This window comes from Sycon ciliatum, chromosome 2, assembly GCF_964019385.1.
Source record: "Sycon ciliatum chromosome 2, ocSycCili1.1, whole genome shotgun sequence".
Taxonomy (NCBI): domain Eukaryota; kingdom Metazoa; phylum Porifera; class Calcarea; order Leucosolenida; family Sycettidae; genus Sycon; species Sycon ciliatum.
In genome coordinates, this window is record NC_088644.1 from 47307 (window position 1) to 68197 (window position 20891).

At 50.1% G+C, this 20891-nt stretch overlaps 1 long non-coding RNA gene across 1 annotated transcript in view; it reads right to left on the reverse strand.

Moving 5' to 3' along the window:
* Nucleotides 1-346: 346 nt before the first annotated feature.
* The window catches only part of LOC135810692 (uncharacterized), a 92690-nt gene continuing 72145 nt past the window's right edge, over nucleotides 347-20891 (reverse strand). Inside the window, exons 8-9 of the long non-coding RNA XR_010552327.1 lie at nucleotides 8494-8577; nucleotides 347-436 (exon numbers count right to left, since the gene is read on the reverse strand). This is a non-coding gene — a long non-coding RNA (uncharacterized LOC135810692). The remainder of the gene's footprint in view (nucleotides 437-8493; nucleotides 8578-20891) is intronic.

Here is a 20891-nt window from a genome sequence, read left to right on the forward strand (position 1 = left end):
ATTAAATTATGGTGAAAAAGGAGAAGGACAGAATGTTACGAGTTATGACTCCTTGTCACAGTGGGTCCATTGTCCATTGGGCGCGTCTCTATTTGAGAACTTTAACGGTAGACTCATTTTATGTTTCACTGCCTAGATCACTACGTGCGAGGCAGATATACGAGTACATGAATATCACCACCGGTAAATGTTATATCAATGAGCTGAAGGCAAGTCCAATCAGCGCCACACGTCTGCAGTACAGTAGCATCAGTAACGGCATCAGCAGCTGCTGCAGAAAGTAATGGCGAATATAGTAGGTCTATCAGCTCACAGCGTCACGCTTCACGCGTGACAACAGACAAGAACTAACCTCGGATACAACATTCACTTGGAAATAGCGAACTGAAATGCCTCCAATCTGCCAATGTGCCACATTAGCAAGGCGAGTCTGATGCTGGAAGGTAGCAACATCAAACAGGAAAGTACAGAAACAAATGCAGGTAAGAAATTCAACCAGGCAGGCAACCTCCAATATATAGAATCCTGGCACGGAATGCTTTTGTAAACAAAATTGGGATTAAACCCTAAACCCTACCCTAACTCTAGCCCTAACCCTAACCCTACCCTAACCCTAACCCTAAAACCAACCATAACCATAACCACAAAACCCTAACTCTAACCCTATCCCCAATTCCTACCCTATCAAACATATCTTTGGAAGATTTTAGTCCCTGGCGTTTACTTCAAGTTCATTTCTGGTTCCCAGTGTACGTACATGTACACTAAAAAGGATTTACTTATCATCATTGGCAAACAGCTTTCTATGGTGATATTCAAATTTTCATAGATGGGTCCAAAGGGATGTTAGGTGAGTAGATCAGACCCACAGGAAAGTGGGCAGAGATCAAAAATCCCCTTAGGACACATTCAGACTACACTAAAACCCATCAAACCATGAAAGACGATAAAGAGCAAGTGGTAATCACACCTCGGAGCCGAGAAGGGAATTTACCCTGCCTCGGCAGCTGTTTCCATGCCAATTGCAATATGGCGTGGCAGATCGAATCTTTATTCACTGCGCAAAATTCAAACTAAACTTCCATTGTTTTTGTTGTCATCATTCATTGATTATTGTGCTCATACTGGTGGCACTGCATGTACAAGTCAGCTGGTCACCAACATGAACAACCAGTGCTATGCTTGAATATTCATAGCGTAAACCTTTTAAAACTCGTTGAGCAATTAGGGTCTACTCCTTTATCCCAAGCGAACCAGGAAACACTTCAATAAGAAGATGCATGATCTCCTTTTGCATTCTTTAGTTGCACTAGGACTTCAGCATCGTGAAACAGTCACCAAAGACAAAAGAAAAGGAGAACCTTCGCGGTTTGCGCAAAAGAATTAAAAGTTGAAACATGCACATGCTGGCCATTTGAAGGCTCAACTATTTACTGCCGGTACTGCTGTTCTCATGGCAGCAGCCATGGTAGTCAAAGGCTTCCGCCGGCAAAGTCCATGTAATGCCACGTGATCACATGTTGTTGTTGTTGTTGATTTTTATTTTACTTCGCAAGGCCAAACGAGCAATGGTGCCCAATTCTATGGAAGCGAATTTCAAAAGGGAGAGAGCTACGGGGAGAGAGAGAGAGAGAGAGAGAGAGAGAGAGAGAGGGGGGGGGAGAGAGAGGGAGATGATAAGCAATTTTGCAGCGTCAACAGAGCGATTTTGCAGTGTCAATAGAGCGATTTTGAAGCGTCAACAGAGGGAACACAAAGAGTCCATAAGCGCACAAGCACGCAGAGAAGAGTAAATGACATGGTGTGTGGACGGGAAAAGTCAGACAGAGCATTCATTGCAAGGTGTATGGGATGGAGGCAAGCTTAAATTGCTGGACAGCCTTGATCTCCCTTACACTCCTTGGGAGAGCGTTCCAGGCCAAGGCTGCCTGAAAGGCCAGGCGAGATCTGCCGGCTTCTGACTGTGCCGAGGGGACAGTGAGGCCCCTGGAAACCGGGTGCCGGGTGGTGCTGCCAGCTGATGGTGAGAATAGGTCCTGGAGGACACTGCTGGCTTTCCCATTGACACAGCGCCACACCAGGACGAGCCGCTTCTGGGCGTAGCACTCGCGAACTCTGTACAGGGACATCCGTTCGAGCAGACGCTGAGCCGAGGTGTGAGGCGGCAAACCGTATACCGCTCTCGCCGCTCAGTTCTGCAGGACCTGAAGGCGATCAAGCTGCGAAACCTTGAGGGAGGAAGAGAAGGCGTTAGACCCATACAGGAGGTCAGGCATGATGACTGACCTCACATACTGGATGCGACTACTGAGGCTCAGACATCTGCGGGATCGCCACAGTGCTCCAATCTTCTGCACAACTTTCTTCGCCATCGCGTCAACATGGGGGTCCCACTTCACAGCGGCGTCAAGGGTCACGCCGAGGTACCTTGCTGTTGGGCTCAGGGGAAGCTCTGTCTGGTTGCAGCGGACAGCGACATGCTGACCCGCATTGCGTTGTGGTACAATTGACAGGACCTGGCTCTTCTTGTCATTTAGTAGCAGATGTCGATGCTTGAGCCAGTCAGCGACGTTGGTGACGGCCCCTGACAGGCAGGCTGATGTGGCTAGCACTGATTTTCTGTGGCAGTGCACTGCAATGTCATCGGCAAATTGCAGAGATGGAGCAGGATGGGCTATGGCAGGGACATCATGGGTGTACATGCTAAACAGGATCGGTCCTAGGACCGAGCCCTGAGGTACACCAGATGAGCACTTAGCAGCAACACTGTAGGTGGGGCCAATGCGCACTTGCTGGGTTCGATCGCTTAAGTAGCTGCAGAACCAGCGAAGGGAGGCATTGTCCAGGCCGAGATCGAATAGGTCCCGGACCAGTTGGCTGTGATTGACCTTGTCAAAGGCTTTTGACATGTCGATTAGGCAGACGCCTGTGGTCAACTTGTCGTCCCGGGCCTTTAAGATGGCATCTGTTGCTACAACTAGGGCGTCCTCTGTGGAGTGCTCACGGCGGAAGGCAAACTGAGTCGGTGGTATGGCACATGATCGCTCCAGATGTGCAACAAGTTGCTTCTGGATAATCTTCTCGAGTAGTTTGGATACGATCGGCAGGAGCGACACAGGACGATAATTTGCAGCTACCGATGGATCGCCAGCTTTGAAGAGAGGGCTTATTACAGCATGTTTGAAAGCCAGAGGGACTTCACCATGCCTCAGCGATGAGCTGAAGAGCACTGAAAGCGATTGAGCCAACAGGTCACCGCCAGCACATAGCAGACACCCAGGAATCCCATCACTGCCTGTGGCTTTGCAGGGATTTATCCCGTCAGGCGAAATAGCACGTCACAGTACATTTGAGATCAGCGGGAAGAAGATGACGACGTCCACTAATTTAGTATCTGTGCACACGAATCTGCTGTGTGTGTGACTCTGTGTGTCAGCTATGATATCATCTTCTGTGGTTCCATGCCTAGCATGTACGTCTGAACCATCCTGCAAAGTTTGAATGACGTAGGTTGAGCGATCGCTCCGCGAAACATACTTTTTGAAATTCTCTTCATAGTATATCTTCCACCATTGAAATTTCGAATTTCTTCAAAAAGGTGCTGAGAGGGGTGGCTTGCAACCTCGATATGGCTTGTTCCAGGCATGCTTTGGAGCCATCTTCTGTTGAAGTAGTGGCGGTGATCTGCCCTGCAACTGCTACAACAAAAAATGATTCGACCTGAGAAAGGGTGAGACCGCGAATCTCGGTTGAATATTGAGTATTTCAAGCCTTTTCACGACGAAGATGGAGTTCTTTTTGGAGATAGACGTCGCGGCAAAGGACATGGTGTCCGACTTCTGGCGTCTGGTGAAGAAAGGGATCATTTGTCCAGTCAGGTCGGCAGCCTAACCGTCGGTAAGCTTGTGTTTGGATCCCGTTCTGCTCGATGTGGTAGATCACAAACAATTTGATATCGCACAAATTGATCTCAGCATCGTGCGTACGGTATTTTATATTCAGAAAATCCCAAAGTGTCTCTGTGTGGCCGTCCTATGCCACGAGAAACTCCAATCAGGCTCCTATGTCCTCTGCCTTCATGATTGAATGTTCACTTCGTTTGAACAACGAACACAACAATCGAGGACGGCTTTGCAATGAAAAATACAGCTATACTGGAGCTGAAAAAAGAAAGAAAAAACGTGCTCAGGATGAGACTCGAGTACACGCATACTCTCCCAGCAGGTGAAACGCAAATATTTGTGAAAAATGCGTGTCGCCGACTGACCAGTAACTTCGCCTGACGGTTCCAGGAGGTGCTTGACCACATCTTGGGTGGTTGACAGGAAGGTCAGCATTGAGCCTTGCGGCTGTGGACAAATGGGAATCTGGAGCTGCGCCGGACGGGACGGATCATGTACAATGCTGTGGAAGGCATCCGAGACTTCTGTGATGTCGCACGTTGGCTGATGATGTTGACGAGAACGGCTATTGACAGAGTTGATCACGGACCACATCATCCGCAGGTTGGAGGAGTGATCACGACACTGCTGTTGGAAATGCTGATTGCGTTTTCGGCGGTAAGCATTTGAGGCTTCTGCACGGGCTCGCTTGTACTCCTCATGTAGATGCACGTTAGTCTTATCTCGTAGCCACTTTCGGTGAAGTCTATTCTTGCGCATGTTCAGTTGGAATAGATCACGGTCGGACCATGGCGGTGGAGTCCTCCTGGTGGAGATTCTGACTTCACGCAGGCGAGCGTGACTTTCGAGAACCGACATAAACTTGGCATGCCAGCCATTCCACATCTCGTCTACAGTTGCAGCAGGGGGAAAGGAGTGGAGGCTGCACGAGGCAATATCTTCACGAAATGTTGCAAGGTTAATGGCACGAATATTGCGGGTGAGGCGCACTGATTTCCGCTGCAGTGGGTGTTGCGAGGCGGGTAGAGACAGACTTGCATGCACAAGGAAGTGATCGCTGATCGTGCAGGGTACAACTTCACAATGACTTATAGTACCCACGGTGGAGAGCACTAAATCAAGCAGCGTTCCATCCGGACATCGGGGTGTGACTCGTGTGGCAGACTGGACATAGTTGCGGAGCCCATACGATCCGATAAGGTCCCAGAAGCGCTGGTGAGGACGACTGGTCATGCATTGAGCCAGATTGATAATTAAAATCACCCACCAGTGTCATTGATGGCGTGATCGTGGCAGCATTGTGGAGGACTGTGGCCAGGTGGCCCCAGAAATCAGCAGTTGCATTCGGTGGGCGATAGAGGCAGCCAACGAGGTGCCGGTGTTGCCCTCCACCAAGAGCTATCCAGGTAGCCTCCAGGTAGCTATTGTGCAGATCCGAACAATAGGTAACTGGGAGTGATGTCTTGTAATAGAGGCATGTGCCCCCACTCTGGCGATCGGGCCGGTCACAGCGAACAACATTGTAGCCGGGAATACAAATTTCGCCATCCGAGATTGTACTATCCAGCCAGGTCTCAGCAACGCCAACGACGTCCCAGTTGTGCTGGTGGGCAATGCTGTCCAGTGCATGCAGCTTGTAGCGCAGGCTGCAGATATTCAAAAACCCGATGTTGAGGCTCGTGACGAACAGTTTGAGGTTGTTGCAGTTGGTTGTTCTTTGGGAGCCCCGGGACCCTGGAGGCTGGAAGGGAGTAGCATTGTGGTTTAGCAGGGGTATATGGCTGGCAGCAGACATCACTGTTTGCTGACTGGAGCCACGCACTTTGCAGCTTGGTCTTCAGCGGGAGAACCACGCTGGTGGGGTCATGACTTCTGCCCAGGGGTCCGAGTTAACTCGGCGCCGGGTTTGGGAGAACTATCGCTGCTGCTATTGCGGCGGCTGCTGCTGCCGCAGTCGTTTCCGCTGCTGTCGTTGCCACTGCCATCGTCCCTGCTGCTGTGGGCATTGTCGTTGCCGTCGCCACTGCCACCGTCACTGCTGCTGCTGCCGCTACTGCCGCAGTCGTTTCCACTGCTGTCGTCGCCACTGCCACCGTCACTGCTGCTGTGGGCATTGTCATTGCCGTCGCCACTGCCACCGTCACTGCTGCTGTGGGCCTTGTCGTTGCCGCTGCTCTTCTTGGGTGGATTGAATTTCCATGTCCTGCAGTAGAGAGGCCGAGGCCAGAAGTTGGCAGAGGTCACAGTGGCCAGGCAAGCTGCATCGATGGTGACCCTGGCGGATACTTTGCCGCTAGCTGCCGTGTGTACATTGCATGAGTGGACATCTATGATGTTCCCTGTGGCTGCTACAGACCGGCGGTGCACAAACTCCGCGAGACCCTCCATTGTGCAGGTGCTGCTAAGGTTGCCAACACTACTGCTCTCCGGCGTCTTCGTGGGGCTGCAGCGACCAGCTGCCAGCTGTCTTCATTTATGGCATCCACTTCCTCTCGCTCTGTGTTGCCAGTTTCAGGTTCACCACTACCTGCAGCGGCCGGTAGGGTGTCCTGGTTAGGCCCAGCGTTGGCAGCAGTAGCCCCGAAAACGGGCTTGACACTGACAGGCAGGAGTCCAGTATCCCCTGTATCAGACTCAGAATACTCCATTTCTGTGTCCCCAGAGGGCACTGTCTTGGTTGCGTGCCAGGGTGTGGCGGCGCTACGGGTACGGGTTCAGTGTGGGTTCCCACGTGTTTTACCTGCTGGTTTGGCAGTTTTGCACTGTCACTTGCGCGTGGCTTTGACTGTCCAGGACTACTGGTACGGGTACTCTTACTTGTGGTAGTACTACTACCTGCACTCTTGATCTCCTTGCCCAGCTCGCTTTTTCAAAATGGTTGCTTGACTGCCATAATGGCAGACTCCTTCAGCGACTTCATTTCTTGCCTTAGATCCAAGACCAGGCCGGCGAGCTCGTCTACTCTACGCTGGAGACGTACTTCGTTGTTTCTGGCCTCACTGACAAAAGCATTCAAGGTTTCTACAAGGCTGACCACGTTCTGATGGATTCCGGGAATGCTACAAAGTAGCTTCACCTGCTCCGCGCTTGAGAGCTCACCCATGGCGCAAAGATTCTCGTTGTGCACAACCTAGCTACCTAAACTACACTAGTGCAACTGCTGCCACTACTACTACTACTGCTACAACCTACCTACTTACCTCCAGTCCGGCCTAATGCCGGCTGGGCTGTCCAAAAGGTTTCAAGATCTGGAGATCAAAAACGCGTACCCACCACACAGGTGACATCGCCTTGGAACCCTGTCCCTTTCGCCACTTCTTATCAATAGTGTGAACGCGCCTCAGCTGCATCCAAATTACCCAGGTGCCAGGCCGATAGGTCACGAAAAAAGATGGGTTTAAGCACGGTTGACAATATCATTTCACTTCCAAGTAGGAATTGAACCTGATACCGTCTGTTTCACTAGGTTAGAGTTTGACAGAAACCTTGACATTGAGTCTGTTGCTACATTGATTCATCCCGATTAGAAAGATCGAATCTGTATAATTATTCTGAGCGAAATTTCCACGCTAAAGATTGGGAAAGTAACTGTCGTAGTTTCTGCTGAGAGAAAGTTCCAATTTGAAGCCGTCGAAGGCTGGAGCTTGCCTTCTAATACCCATACATTCGACGGCTCAATTATTCATTGGTTTGTTTGTTCGATAAATCTCGACTTTCCGACTTTGGATTATCTACCAAATGACTACCGACTCGATAGGTGTTCTCTTTGCCATGCGTTGTGCTTCCCTCCCGACCATATTCAGCTTCTGTTTCTTGGTTTGAGCATTTACTGCAAAGTGTTTCCAAACTCATCATCCACCAGTAAGTGACGATGAAGTCCCTAAAATTAAACCTTTGATATTTGTGAGATTGAACCGATTACCCCCCCCCCCCCCCCCCAATCTATGACTGGAGACTGGTCTACATGACCATAGCACACTGTCGTACCACAACCTACCATATCCTATGTCTAACATGCAATGGTTCTCAACATGCAATGTAGTATTGTTCCCTGATAGAGATACATCATCAAAAATAATGATGCTGCGTTTGTCTATTGAACAAAAAATGTTCGGTGACTACAAATTACTATAGAGGCTCTCAGGCCTCTTTTACCAGGCTCTGGCCATCAGTATCTTGTAGACCGTCCCACGTATCAAGTCCAATCAATGATTGCTGTTCAACTCGGATGGTGAGCCAATTGAATTATGGTGAAAAAGGAGAAGGACAGAATGTTACAATTTATAACTCCTTGTCACAGTGGGTCCATTGTCCATTGGGCGCGTCTCTATTTGAGAACTTTAACGGTAGACTCATTTTATGTTTTACTGCCTAGATCACTACGTGCGAGGCAGATATACGAGTACATGAATATCACCACCGGTAAATGTTATATCAATGAGCTGAAGGCAAGTCCAATCAGCGCCACACGTCTGCAGTACAGTAGCATCAGTAACGGCATCAGCAGCTGCTGCAGAAAGTAATGGCGAATATAGTAGGTCTATCAGCTCACAGCGTCACGCTTCACGCGTGACAACAGACAAGAACTAACCTCGGATACAACAATCACTTGGAAATAGCGAACTGAAATGCCTCCAATCTGCCAATGTGCCACATTAGCAAGGCGAGTCTGATGCTGGAAAGTAGCAACGTCAAACAGGAAAGTACAGAAACAAATGCAGGTAAGAAATTCAACCAGGCAGGCGAATTCCAATGTATAGAATACTGGCACTCAATGCTTTTGTAAACAAAAATGGGACTAAACCCTAAACCCTACCCTAACCCTAGCCCTAACCCTAACCCTAGAACCAACCGTAACCATAACCACAAAACCCTAACTCTAACCCTATCAAAGGCCACGCCGTTTTTTTCTATGTTTCGCGTCACCTTATTCGATGAAATCAATGAGGGAGGGTGAAAAAAATATAAAAGCCATCCAAAAAAGACAGTGCACGTGCATTGCATTTGTGTACAGTGAAGCGACGCGGCACTGTTCATGTATATGAATACATGAGTGTATCCCCTCTGCTATGCTTGTCATCCAAACACAGGCGGCGTGATGATTGTGTGACTTGCGGCCCAGCTTATTACACACACATGTACAATCATGTACATGTGTGTGAGCTGAGTACGATCATGCGATAAATAGAACAAAATATTGAATTGATGCCAACATTATAGTTTAATACGTGTAACAATCATGTTCGGTTTTTTTCCTTTTGGGTTACCTTTTCCGGTTTTCTGGGTTTGCATTCAATTTGTATTGCATTAAAAAAATTGGTTCTGTGTTTTAAAACTCCGGCTGTGAAATACATGCGCGCGGGGGACGCGAAACACAGATAAAAAACGGTGTGGCCAAACATATCTTTGGAAGATATTAGTCCCTGACGTTTACTTCAAGTTCATTTCTGGTTCCCAGTGTACGTACATGTACACTAAAAAGGATTTACATATCATTATTGGCAAACAGCTTTCTATGGTGATATTCAAGTTTTCATAGATGGGTCCAAAGGGATATTAGGTGAGTAGATCAGACCCACGGGAAAGTGGGCAGAGATCAAAAATCCCCTTAGGACACATTCAGACTACACTAAAACCCATCAAACCGTGAAAGACGATAAAGAGCAAGTAGTAATCACACCTCGGAGCCGAGAAGGGAATTTACCCTGCCTCGTCAGCTGTTTTCATGCCAATTGCAATATGGCGTGGCAGATCGAATCTTTATTCACTGCGCAAAATTCAAACTAAACTTCCATTGATTTTGTTGTCATCATTCATTGATTATTGTGCTCATACCGGTGGCACTGCATGTACAAGTCAGCTGGTCACCAACATGAACATCCAGTGCTATGCTTGAATACTCATAGCGTTAACCTTTTAAAACTCGTTGAGCAATTAGGGTCTACTCCTTTATCCCAAGCGAACCAGGAAACACTTCAATAAGAAGATGCATGATCTCCTTTTGCATTCTTTAGTTGAACTAGGACTTCAGCATCGTGAAACAGTCACCAAAGACAAAAGAAAAGGAGAACCTTCGCGGTTTGCGCAAAAGAATTAAAAGTTGAAACATGCACATGCTGGCCATTTGAAGGCTCAACTATTTACTGCCGGTACTGCTGTTTTCATGGCAGCAGCCATGGTAGTCAAAGGCCTCCGCCGGCAAAGTCCCTGTAATGCCACGTGATCACATCGCCTTGGAAACCTGTCCCTTTCGCCACTTCTTTTCATTAGTGTGAACGCGCCTCGGCTGCATCCAAACTACCCAGGTGCCAGGCCGATAGGTCACGAAAAAAGGTGGGTTTAGCACGTTTGACAATATCACTTCACTTCCAAGCAGGAATGGAACCTGATACCGTCTGTTTCACTAGGTTTGAGTTTGACAAAAACCTTGACATTGAGTCTGTTGCTACATTGATTCATCCCGATTAGAGAGATCGAATCTGTATATTTTGAGCGAAAATTCCACGCTAAAGATTGGGAAAGTAACTGTCGTAGTTTCTGCTGAGAGAAAGTTCCAATTTGAAGCCGTCGAAGGCTGGAGCTTGCCTTCTAATACCTATATATTTAACGGCTCAATTATTCATTGGTTTGTTTGTTCGATGGATGCAGTGAATGGGATTTTCGGTCTTTGACCACTTGCTGGTGAGCTGATCTACTCACCTCCCACCGCTTTAGGAGCTGCATCTGCGCCTTGATCCTTGAAGGGTGGTAGCGTTCCTACGGATGCGGAAAACCCGGCTTCCAGCCGAGTCTCACGCGAACCGTGAAATTTTTTTAAAATTTTGTTTGTTCGATAAATCTCGACTTTCCGACTTTGGATTATCTACCAAATGACTACCGACTCGATAGGTGTTCTCTTTGCCATGCGTTGTGCTTCGTTCCCGACCATATTCAGCTTCTGTTTCTTGGTTTGAGCATTAACTGCAATGTGTTTCCAATCTCATCATCCACCAGTAAGTGACGAGGGAGTCCCTAAAATTGAACCTTTGATATTTGTGAGATTGAACCGATTATCCTCCCCCCCCCCCCCAATCTATGACTGGAGACTGGTCTACATGACCATAGCACACTGTCGTACCACAACCTACCATATCCTATGTTTAACATGCAATGGTTCTTAACATGCAATGTAGTATTGTTCCCTGATAGAGATACATCATGTCCACCTTCCTTCCTTTTCCTGCTGTGAATCTTTTGTATAAATGTTATGTTCGTCCCCTCCTTGAATATGCTGTTCCCGTTTGGATGTTTTCCGTTTCAGCCACCATGTCCACAACCCTTGATAAACTGCAGGCTACTGCTGCTAGAGCATACTTAAAGAGTAAACTCAAGCGTCAGCCTGACTGGACGACTTCCAAAGAAGACCTCAATGTTCTGTCCTCTTGGGAATCTTTAGCATGGCGACGGCAGATTCTTGGCCTTGTCTATTTCCACCATGTATTCTCCCAACACCCCTCCTTGTTGTCTCAATTCCAGCTACCCTCTTCCCAAAGCAGTCGTCACCCTTCATCCATAATTCTTCCTAAAGCTGGCACCTACTTTCGTAAATCAACCCTTTTTTCTTCGAGTGTTGCCTGGAATAAACTTCCTGAAGATATTCGTTCACTCTCTACAACAGCGAAATTTAGTATTGCTGTTCGTCGGTATCATTCGCAATCTATGTTTTCTTTGAAAGGTATTCCTGACTTTTGTGTCTAGGCTAACCACATCTATGATAGTTTCAATAGTTTGTGTATATGTCAGTTATAGTAATCCGCAATGCTGCTTTTCTAATTCTCATTATGATTAGCATGCAATGTATTACCCGAAGTACTGAATTTACTTCTTCTGTACTCTATATTCTAATGTATCTTCTACCTTTTCTCCCTTAGGAACATACTTTCTCATTTTCCATACGTACTTAGGAGACTCCCTTCGATAGGCATCTATTTGCCTCTGGAGGATCCGTGAAATAAAAATCAATCAATCAATCAAAAATGATGCTGCGTTTGTCTATTGAACAAAAAATGTTCGGTGACTACAAATTACTCTAGAGGCTCTCAGGCCTCTTTTTCCAGGATCTGGCAATCAGTATCTTGTAGACCGTCCCACGTATCAAGTCCAATCAATGATTGCTGTTCAACTCGGATGGTGAGCCAATTAAATTATGGTGAAAAGGAGGACAGAATGTTACGAGTTATGACTCCTTGTCACAGTGGGTCCATTGTTATTAGATATCTGCCTGTTTTGGTTTTCTCCACTATAAACGATAGAGCTTGGAAGCTCAGGGCCCTACGCTATGCTTTCTTGCCTTGATGACCTAGACAAAAAAGCAGAGGGATGTTTTGCAGACATAGCCTGGGATTCGAACCCGCACTATCACCCTGCAAGCATCCCCGTTACACTTCGCATACATACTAATTCTTCCAAGTTGCTTCACGTTACGGTCTTGCATTTCAAAGGCCCATTTGAATATTGTGGCCAGCCGTCTTTGATGGTACGGTATGGTACGGGACAGGTACGGGCGAGGGTAATAAGACACCGTCTACCGCCTTGATGACCGAGACAAAAGAATAGGGATGTTATAAATTTATCAATTCTCCTATTTGTTTTTTCAAGGCATCACCTGGGATTCGAACCCGCACTATCGCCCTACATGCATTCCCCCATATACTTCGCATTCATACTCATTCTTCCAAGTTGCTTGACGTTATGATCTTGCGTTTGAAAGCCCTATTTGAATATTGCGGCCAGCTGTATGTGGCCAGTTGTGTTTGATGGTACGGTACGGTACGGGACAGATACGGGATAGTGCCAGGCGTGACACAAACGCGCAAACACACAAATACCAAATTAAAGCTGTGTGGACCCTGGCTAGCGCCAGACGTTACTGAAGTAACGTCTTCTGCATAGCTACGGGAATAAAAGAATACTACTACTACTACCACTACCACTACCACTACCACTACCACTACCACTACCACTACCGAACTTCGCCTTTATTTGAAAACAAACCGGGTATCAGAAAGAAGAAACTGAAAAACGCAAGCAAGAAAGGCAATGGTGACAAAACCATTCAAGAAATTAGCAAAAATCAAATCAAATAAATAGGAAAATCCAATCAGAAAATAAAATAAAGGAATCAAGCCAACTAGGGAATACATAAACAAAGAGCAAACCCGCAAACACCATCCAAGCATCGCTACTACCAGTACGATGACGTTTCCATTCACCCAACCGCTTAAACGCTTTTAAAACGAAAACAAATACAACAGAACACTCTGAGACAGAATGAAACCAATGACAATATTATGGCAAGTCCATTGATGCCCGTCAGCGCGGCATATGAGCCAACGTACGGCACTCCGTCACAAAGCAATGTCGGCCAATGCCGGATCCACTGCGTAGGTATGATGCACGTGACCCCCGGAAGCAAGTAATCTGCCACCGCATCAGAGATAGACTGATTCTCGAGCGCAAGTGGCTGATGATGAGACGATATGGTATGTCCGAGTTCTTATGGTGCAGTTGTGTTGCGAGGGTCTTAAGGAAGATGCCACATTCGGGAGCACACTGTCCACTGGTGGCGAAAACAAGCGGAGTGAACGATCCTCGATCCACCTGGTTGATTCGATTGGAATACTGACGTTTCTTCTGATGCTCGTGTTGGGATAACTGCCTCGACACTTCTGGTCCAGACAGCAAAGACGGCCTTGGGTGCGTGACCCGTACATCAAAAAAGGCGTTTTGCTGCCTGGTCCAGAAGCCACGAGCCCGTATATCCACACGAGCACCGTCAGCTGAGCTTCCCGAGACGGCTTCACCACCCAGCGGCATCAGCGGTGGCTCAATCTCGACATCGCAAACAACACTAGCGAGTGCGTCCGCTAGGAGGTCGCGAAGTTCATTATGTCTCTGGGTAGGGTATCCCCGCTTGGGCACGTGAGGGCGTGATGAACTGACATGTCTTGGCCACAAACACAGGATAATGATATGCCATCAAGCGGGAGGCCATACCTCAGGCACAATGCGTCTCGAAAATCAGACTTGTTGAATATAGTTAAAGGGAATGAAGCCGATGGAGGCGTAACCAGCCACGTTGACACACCGCCGTCACCCGCGACATCCACTAGTAGGCGCTGCTCATCCGTCAGAGCGGGCCTGATCTCCTCCAACGCAGCATTGTGCTGCGCACGGCGTTCCCGGCGAGCCTGCGTGGCCAAACCCCTGGAGGCAGCGATGATATCGGCAACAGGAACGTCGATAGCATCAGGACCATCGACAGCACCAGTCAGCACACAATCCACCATGGGCATTATCGACGTCCGGCAAAGGAGGTACGCAGCCTCCGCACGCAAACTGCCAATGCGGATAGCCAGCCCTCCATTCCTCACAGGCATTGAAAATAGCTGACGGAGTACACCATCAGCCGCAAGAGGATGGCCTGTTAATGCTGGCAGCAGATGTTTGTTGATGACGTCATCCAGTGGCGTATACAGGGCAGGGTCCACAAAGACTGCACGCTGCAGATAGGTCCAACGGGACTGTAGAGAGGCAGAGAAGACGCGAAAGGCCGCCTGAGGCTGGGTGACAGCCAGACCAGCAAGGCGCCTAACCAATGTGGACAGTTCCTCAACACGGCTCTTCACAAAATTCTCTCGGAACTGTTGGTCTCCAATGGCCCCGCCAAGGTAACGAACGCCGTCGCTTCGGATACGGACATCAGTGCCGGCAAATACCTCCTGGGCCCTTTCCATTAAATGTGGACGGACGAGTAAAACCGTCTTCATGGCATTGGGGTGGTAGCCATACCGGGGCCCCTCCTCCACGATGCAATCCCAATACCCATGCAGCGGCAGGAGCTCTCCGGCTGCGGCATCGTCATCCGCGTACCAAATCTGGCTGGTGCTTGGAAGTCGACGCGACAGCCGAGATGCCAGGGGCACAGTCGCGAGAGCGTAGAACGCCATGGCAAGAGGATCCCCTTGGCATGTACCCTCCCGGGAATAAATGACCTCTCCGCCATTGAGGTATAGAGGGATGTCGGCCTGGTAGGTGTTAATGAAAATTCGCCCAGCGGCAGGACAGATTCTTGGAATGTTGTGTAGCGCCGCAGCCCTGTTCAGAGAATTGAAGGCGTTGGACGCATCCACCACCAGAATACCTTGAGTCGTCTCGCGGTCATAGAGGCCGGTCAAAGCCTGCACCCCGACCTCGCAAGCCGACGGGACGCCGACGCACAGCTGATGAGGAGCAGTAACCGCAGCCACATCCCTCTCGATAACCGACATGACCACTTTCCCGATCACGCGGCGAAACACCTCCCCGATGGCTATAGGCCTTACCCCAGGCTGCTTATCCAATGGAATGAGCCTTGCTGCCAGGAATGAGCGGAGATCCCGCGGCTCAATTGCCTCAGTGCAAAGACGCTTGGCAGCACGAGCCAGAGCCGAGCATAGGTCGCCACTACCACTACCACCACCACCACCACCACCACCACCACCACCACCACCACCACCACCACCACCACCACCACCACCACCACCACCACCACCACCACCACCACCACCACCACCACCACCACCACCACCACCACCACCACCACCACCACCACCACCACCACCACCACCACCACCACCACCACCACCACCACTACCACTACCACTACCACTTTGTATCTTGTATCACAATAATTTGTATCACAATTATTTGTGGGTTCAGCAATAAAGGATGTGACTACTACCACTACCACTACCACTACCACTACCACTACCACTACCACTACCACTACCACTACCACTACCACTACCACTACCACTACCACTACTACTACTACTACTACTACTACTACTACTACTGAGAACGTTGACTTTATTTGATAACAAACTGGGTGCCGGAATGAAGAATTCAAAAACGGAAGCAAAGAAGGCAATGGTGACAAATCCAATCAAGTATATCGTAGATAGGAGAATCAAATCAAATAAATCGGAAAATCCAAAAATAAAATAAAATAAAAGAATCAAGTCAACTATCGAATACCAAAACAAAGAGTAAACCCGCATCCGCAAGCACCATCCAAGCAGCACGGTTTACCCAACTCATCCAACAACCCAGACAATAGAAAACCAGATAAGGTACACAAAGAAAACGGGTAAGTCAACCATCAAATCATGACCAACATATAATAGCAAAATTGCTACAACAAAAATACAGACACTATCATGAAACAGTTAGGTCAGGCATGCTAAACAGCCGGGTGAGCACGGGCCCTGCACTCCACCACAAAACCGCCATGACCAGCACCCATTAGCCTTCGGCGGTACGAGTGCCGTGACCCCCGCAGACAAGTTATTTGCCAGCGAATCAGGCACACACTGATCCGGGCACGAAGCTGGCGCATGATCAGTGAGTAGGGGAGATCACGGTTCCTCTCACTGATTTGAGCTGCTAACGACTTCAGGAATATTGACGCCTCCGGCGCACACTGCCCATTGGTGGCGAAAACCAACGGCGTGAACGAACCGCAGTCGACGTTGTTGATCCGGCTCGAGTACTGGCGCTTCTTCTGCCTCTCGCTGTCAGACAACTGGCTCGCTACTCCCGAACGCGACAGCAAAGACGGCCTTGGGTGGGTAACCCGAACATCAAAGAAGGCGTTTTGCTGTCGCGTCCAGAAACCGCGAGCCCGTATGTCTGCACGAGCGGCATCAGCTCTAATACCCGAGACCGTCTCACCATCGAGAGGCAGCAGAACAGGCTCCAACTCGACATCATACGCCACCTCGGACATGGCACTAGCCAGCAGGTCCCGAACCTCGTTGTGACGTTGCGTTGGGTACCCGCCACAGGGGCATGTCATAGCGTGGTGGCTTGTCATGTCTTTGCCACACACGCATGATGCTGGCAAACCTTCCAAGGGAAGGCCATATCGTAGGCCCACAGCATCACGGAAATCCGTCCTGCTGAAAACGGTCCCAGGCATTGCAGTCGCAGGTGGAGTCGTCAACCAACTTGAGACGCCATCTTCACCTGCGACCTCTACCAGTAGCCGTTGCGTGGGCGGGAGGCCGGATCGGATCTCCTACGCCAAGTTCCGCTGCTGAACACGGCGCGCCGCCCGAGCACCTGCAGCCAATGTCCTGCATGCTTTTACCACAGACGACACCTCATGCGTGGAGGTGCCACCGGCTACCAACTCCACCATGGGTGCAATGGCGTCTCGGCACAGGGTGCGCTCAGCAGCCGCCCGTGACACATTGCTACGGACCGCAAGACCACCAAGCTTCGCTGGAAGGGAAAGCAGTGCTCGCAAACCTCCCTCAACCGGCACAGAATGGCCCGTGAATGCAGGCAGCAGCTGAACATTTAGGACGCGATCCAGGGGTGCGTAGAGTGCCCCGTCAGCATTAGCAACGCGCTGCAAGTATGACCACCGAGACTGAATGGCAGAGATGAATAAGTGGTAAGCCGCGTGGGGCTGGGTCTCTGCAACACTCGCCAGCCTCTTGGTTAAAGCACACCAGTCACCCACACGGCTTCCCACAAGCCCATCACAGAACTCAGTGCTGCCGATGACTCCACCGAGATACCGGACGCCATCAGAGCAAATCCGGGTGCCAGTGCCAGCAAATACCCGCTCAGCGTCTGACACCAGGTGGCTCTTGACGAGGAGCACGGTCTTGGCAGCATTAGGCTTGTAGCCATACTTCGGGCCCTCAGCCGAGATGCAGTTCCAGTACTCACCGAGTGCCACAACGCGGTCCAAAGCGGCATCATCGTCAGCATACCACACCTGCATGGAACCACTGCATGTTGTGGACAGATGCTTGGCCAGAGGGAGGGTAGCCAAAGCATAAAATGCCATGGCCAGTGGATCTCCTTGGCACGTGCCCTCTCTTGAGTAGAGTGTCTCGCCACCATCCAGGTACAGGGGAAATCCGCTTGGCACGTGTTCACAAATACCCGCCCTGTAGCTGGGCACACGCGTGGTATGTTGTTCAGTGCAGCTGCCCGGTTCACTGAATTAAAGGCGTTAGTGGCGTCGACGAGGATTATTGCCTCTGACTCCTCCTTGGCAAATACCGATGACAGCGCCTCCACAGCCACTTCACATGCCGATGGTATCCCGACGCACAGCTGGGTCGGCGCCGTCGCAATCACCACATCCTTCTCAATCGCCGCCATGATTGCCTTGCCAACTGCACGCCGAAAAACCTCACCCACAGCGATGGGCCGCACGCCAGGTCGCTTATCCAGTAGTATCAGTCGCGCTGCCAGAAACGGGCGCAGATGCAAAGCGTCCAGCCTCTCCGTGCACAGGCATTTGGCCACGCGAGAGAGGGCCGAACAGAGCTCGTCAGAAGCTGACTTGAACATGCCAACCATCCGACGCCAGGCAGCCGCATCCAAAGCCGAAGGTCCAGCAGCTCCCTTCATTCCCAATATCGTCTTCTTCATAGCTGCTGGTGTTATCGCCTCAAACATAACTGGATCTGGGGGGTCGGGGTTACAGTCCAGTAGGATGTCTGGATCAGCCGGCTGGGGAGCAGGGTGCTTATCCCGCAGGCGCTCTAGAACTGACTTCCCACTCACCTCTTCATCCAGGGGAAGAACGCCACCAGCACCATCAGCATCCAGGTATTGGGCAGCACTGCCAACTCGGTCATTGAAAACCATGTTCGCTAAACGAACATCGTCCAAAGCACGTGGACTCGAATCACCCACGGCTGCATCAGAGAGATGAGCCTGAATGCATCGAGACTCCCGTAGCAATGGAGAGAGATCACCAGCAGTCCACAGCCCAAGCCGCTTGGCCAAAAACGTCTTGTGGTCGCTAGCCGCAGATCCACGAAACGGCTTCTGCAACAACAGATGACCTGCAGGCGACGACCACCGCCGACCACGCAAAGGCCCGAGCACCCGAGCCATCCGTAAATAAGCCAATGAGGCGTGCAATCTCCTTGACGAACTCTTTGCCATCCGAGCCGAAGGGGACCATAAACACGTTTCTTCTCCATGAGATGACTTCACGGTATGCAGAATCGAACATGCTCACAGTCTCATCAGTAGTCTGACTCCAAAACCCTTCATCTGCAGATGAGTTACTGCCACCCTCAACCACCGTACTCGGCTCACGCGACGCTTGCTTTTCCGGACGCAGAGGGGCCAGACGAACATGCGATGGCTGATATAGCGATGCTGGTGAACAGGATGGTTCCGCCTGAGGCTGTCCAGACGAACCGGGACCCACAGAGGCCGGCGCCGCAGACACAGGTACCCGGGAAGCTGCAGTGGGATCAGAAGAAGCACCCGCGGACGAAGAGGCGGCAGCGCAATCAGAAACCGTCTCCGAGCACACAGGAACAGGCAAATCCACCCGCAGCGACTTCACAGACGGAACCGCAGGCGCAGATATAGAAGATTGGGAAGATCCTGTGACTCCAGGCGCCGGTGCTATACCAGAGCGTGCAGCGGCCGACGACGGGGGCCTGGATACCGCAGGCAAATCCACCCGCAGCGACTTCACAGACGGAACCGCAGGCGCAGATAAAGAAGATTGGGAAGATCCTGTGAATCCAGGCGCCGGTGCTACACCAGAGCGTGCAGCGGCCAACGACGGGGGCCTGGATACCGAAGTATGCCGTACCTCTCGAGCCACGCCACCGGTCCGGCCAGCAGCGGAATCACCCGGTCGAGAAGGCTGCACTCTTCGTCCACTCCAGGCCGGCGGATCACCAGCAGAAAGGCCTTGAGGCACCTCCGATCCACCAACATCATGCAAATCCAAATTTCCAAAATTCCTGCAGCGCCCAATCTGACCTGGGTAGCAATTGACACAGCAGCGTCCATTCCTATTGCACGAACATGCTCCGCACGTACCAGTTTTCTTGCTGCAGGAGCAACAGGGTCCAGCAGAAGCCTCACGCCGTGACATGTCATGCAGCCTGCAGCACTGCCAGAAGAAGCCGCACAGCGACGCGAGGTGTGAACAGCACCTCGCACGTCACTCGTGACAGACCATGCGGGAAAGCACCCAGCCACGAAGCAGAACACAGCCTACTACTACTACTACTACTACTACTACTACTACTACTACTACTACTACTACTACTACTACTACTACTACTACTACTGGTGACAAGCCGCTTTTACCGGCAAAATAGCGGAAACGTGAAATCGTAAATCATTGAAGATCAATTCAATTTAAAAAAAAAGAAAACTCCTTTAAATAACGTCAAATCAATTAGTAAATCCAATGTCAAATCCAATGTCAAATCCAATGTCAAAAGAAGAAAACTTTAAACTCAAAGTGAAAATTAAAGTAACAGGTCCCGTCATGTATGCAAGTCTAAGCCAATGTCAATATAAATTACCTGTCATGAATGTTATGACTGGATGTGCATGCATTGTGGAGAACTGTCCGTACACCTATCCAATTCAACAAATAGACAGACAAATGACAACAGAGTGAAGTACCTACATTGTACATACATCCTACACCGTACCATCGGCAGCGAGTCCACCCGGTGCCAAGCCGGCGTCTCAGCAGCCCCCTTGCCATGGCAACAGCTCATCGGCCACCCATCTGCCGGCACTCCACCAGGAAAGACGACTGGCGACGCCGCTGATACGAGGCCCGGCACCCGCGGAAACAGGTGACGGCCCACCGAAGTAAGCAAAATGAGATGCGTACCCGCAACCGGTTGATGAGGATGGAGTACGGGATATCGGTGTGACGCCTGGACAGGTATGTCGCCAACGTCGATAGAAATTTCGCGCACTCCGGTGCCGCCAGGCCCTGCGTCGTAAACACAAGCGGCGTAAATGACGCACGCTCGATGTTGACGATCCGTGGCCCATACTCGGCCTTCTTACGCCGCTCGTGAGACCTGAGCTGGCCAAGGACTTCTGAACGAGACAGCACAGACGCCTTAGGGTGGGTTACCCTAACATCAAAATAGGCGTCCTGCT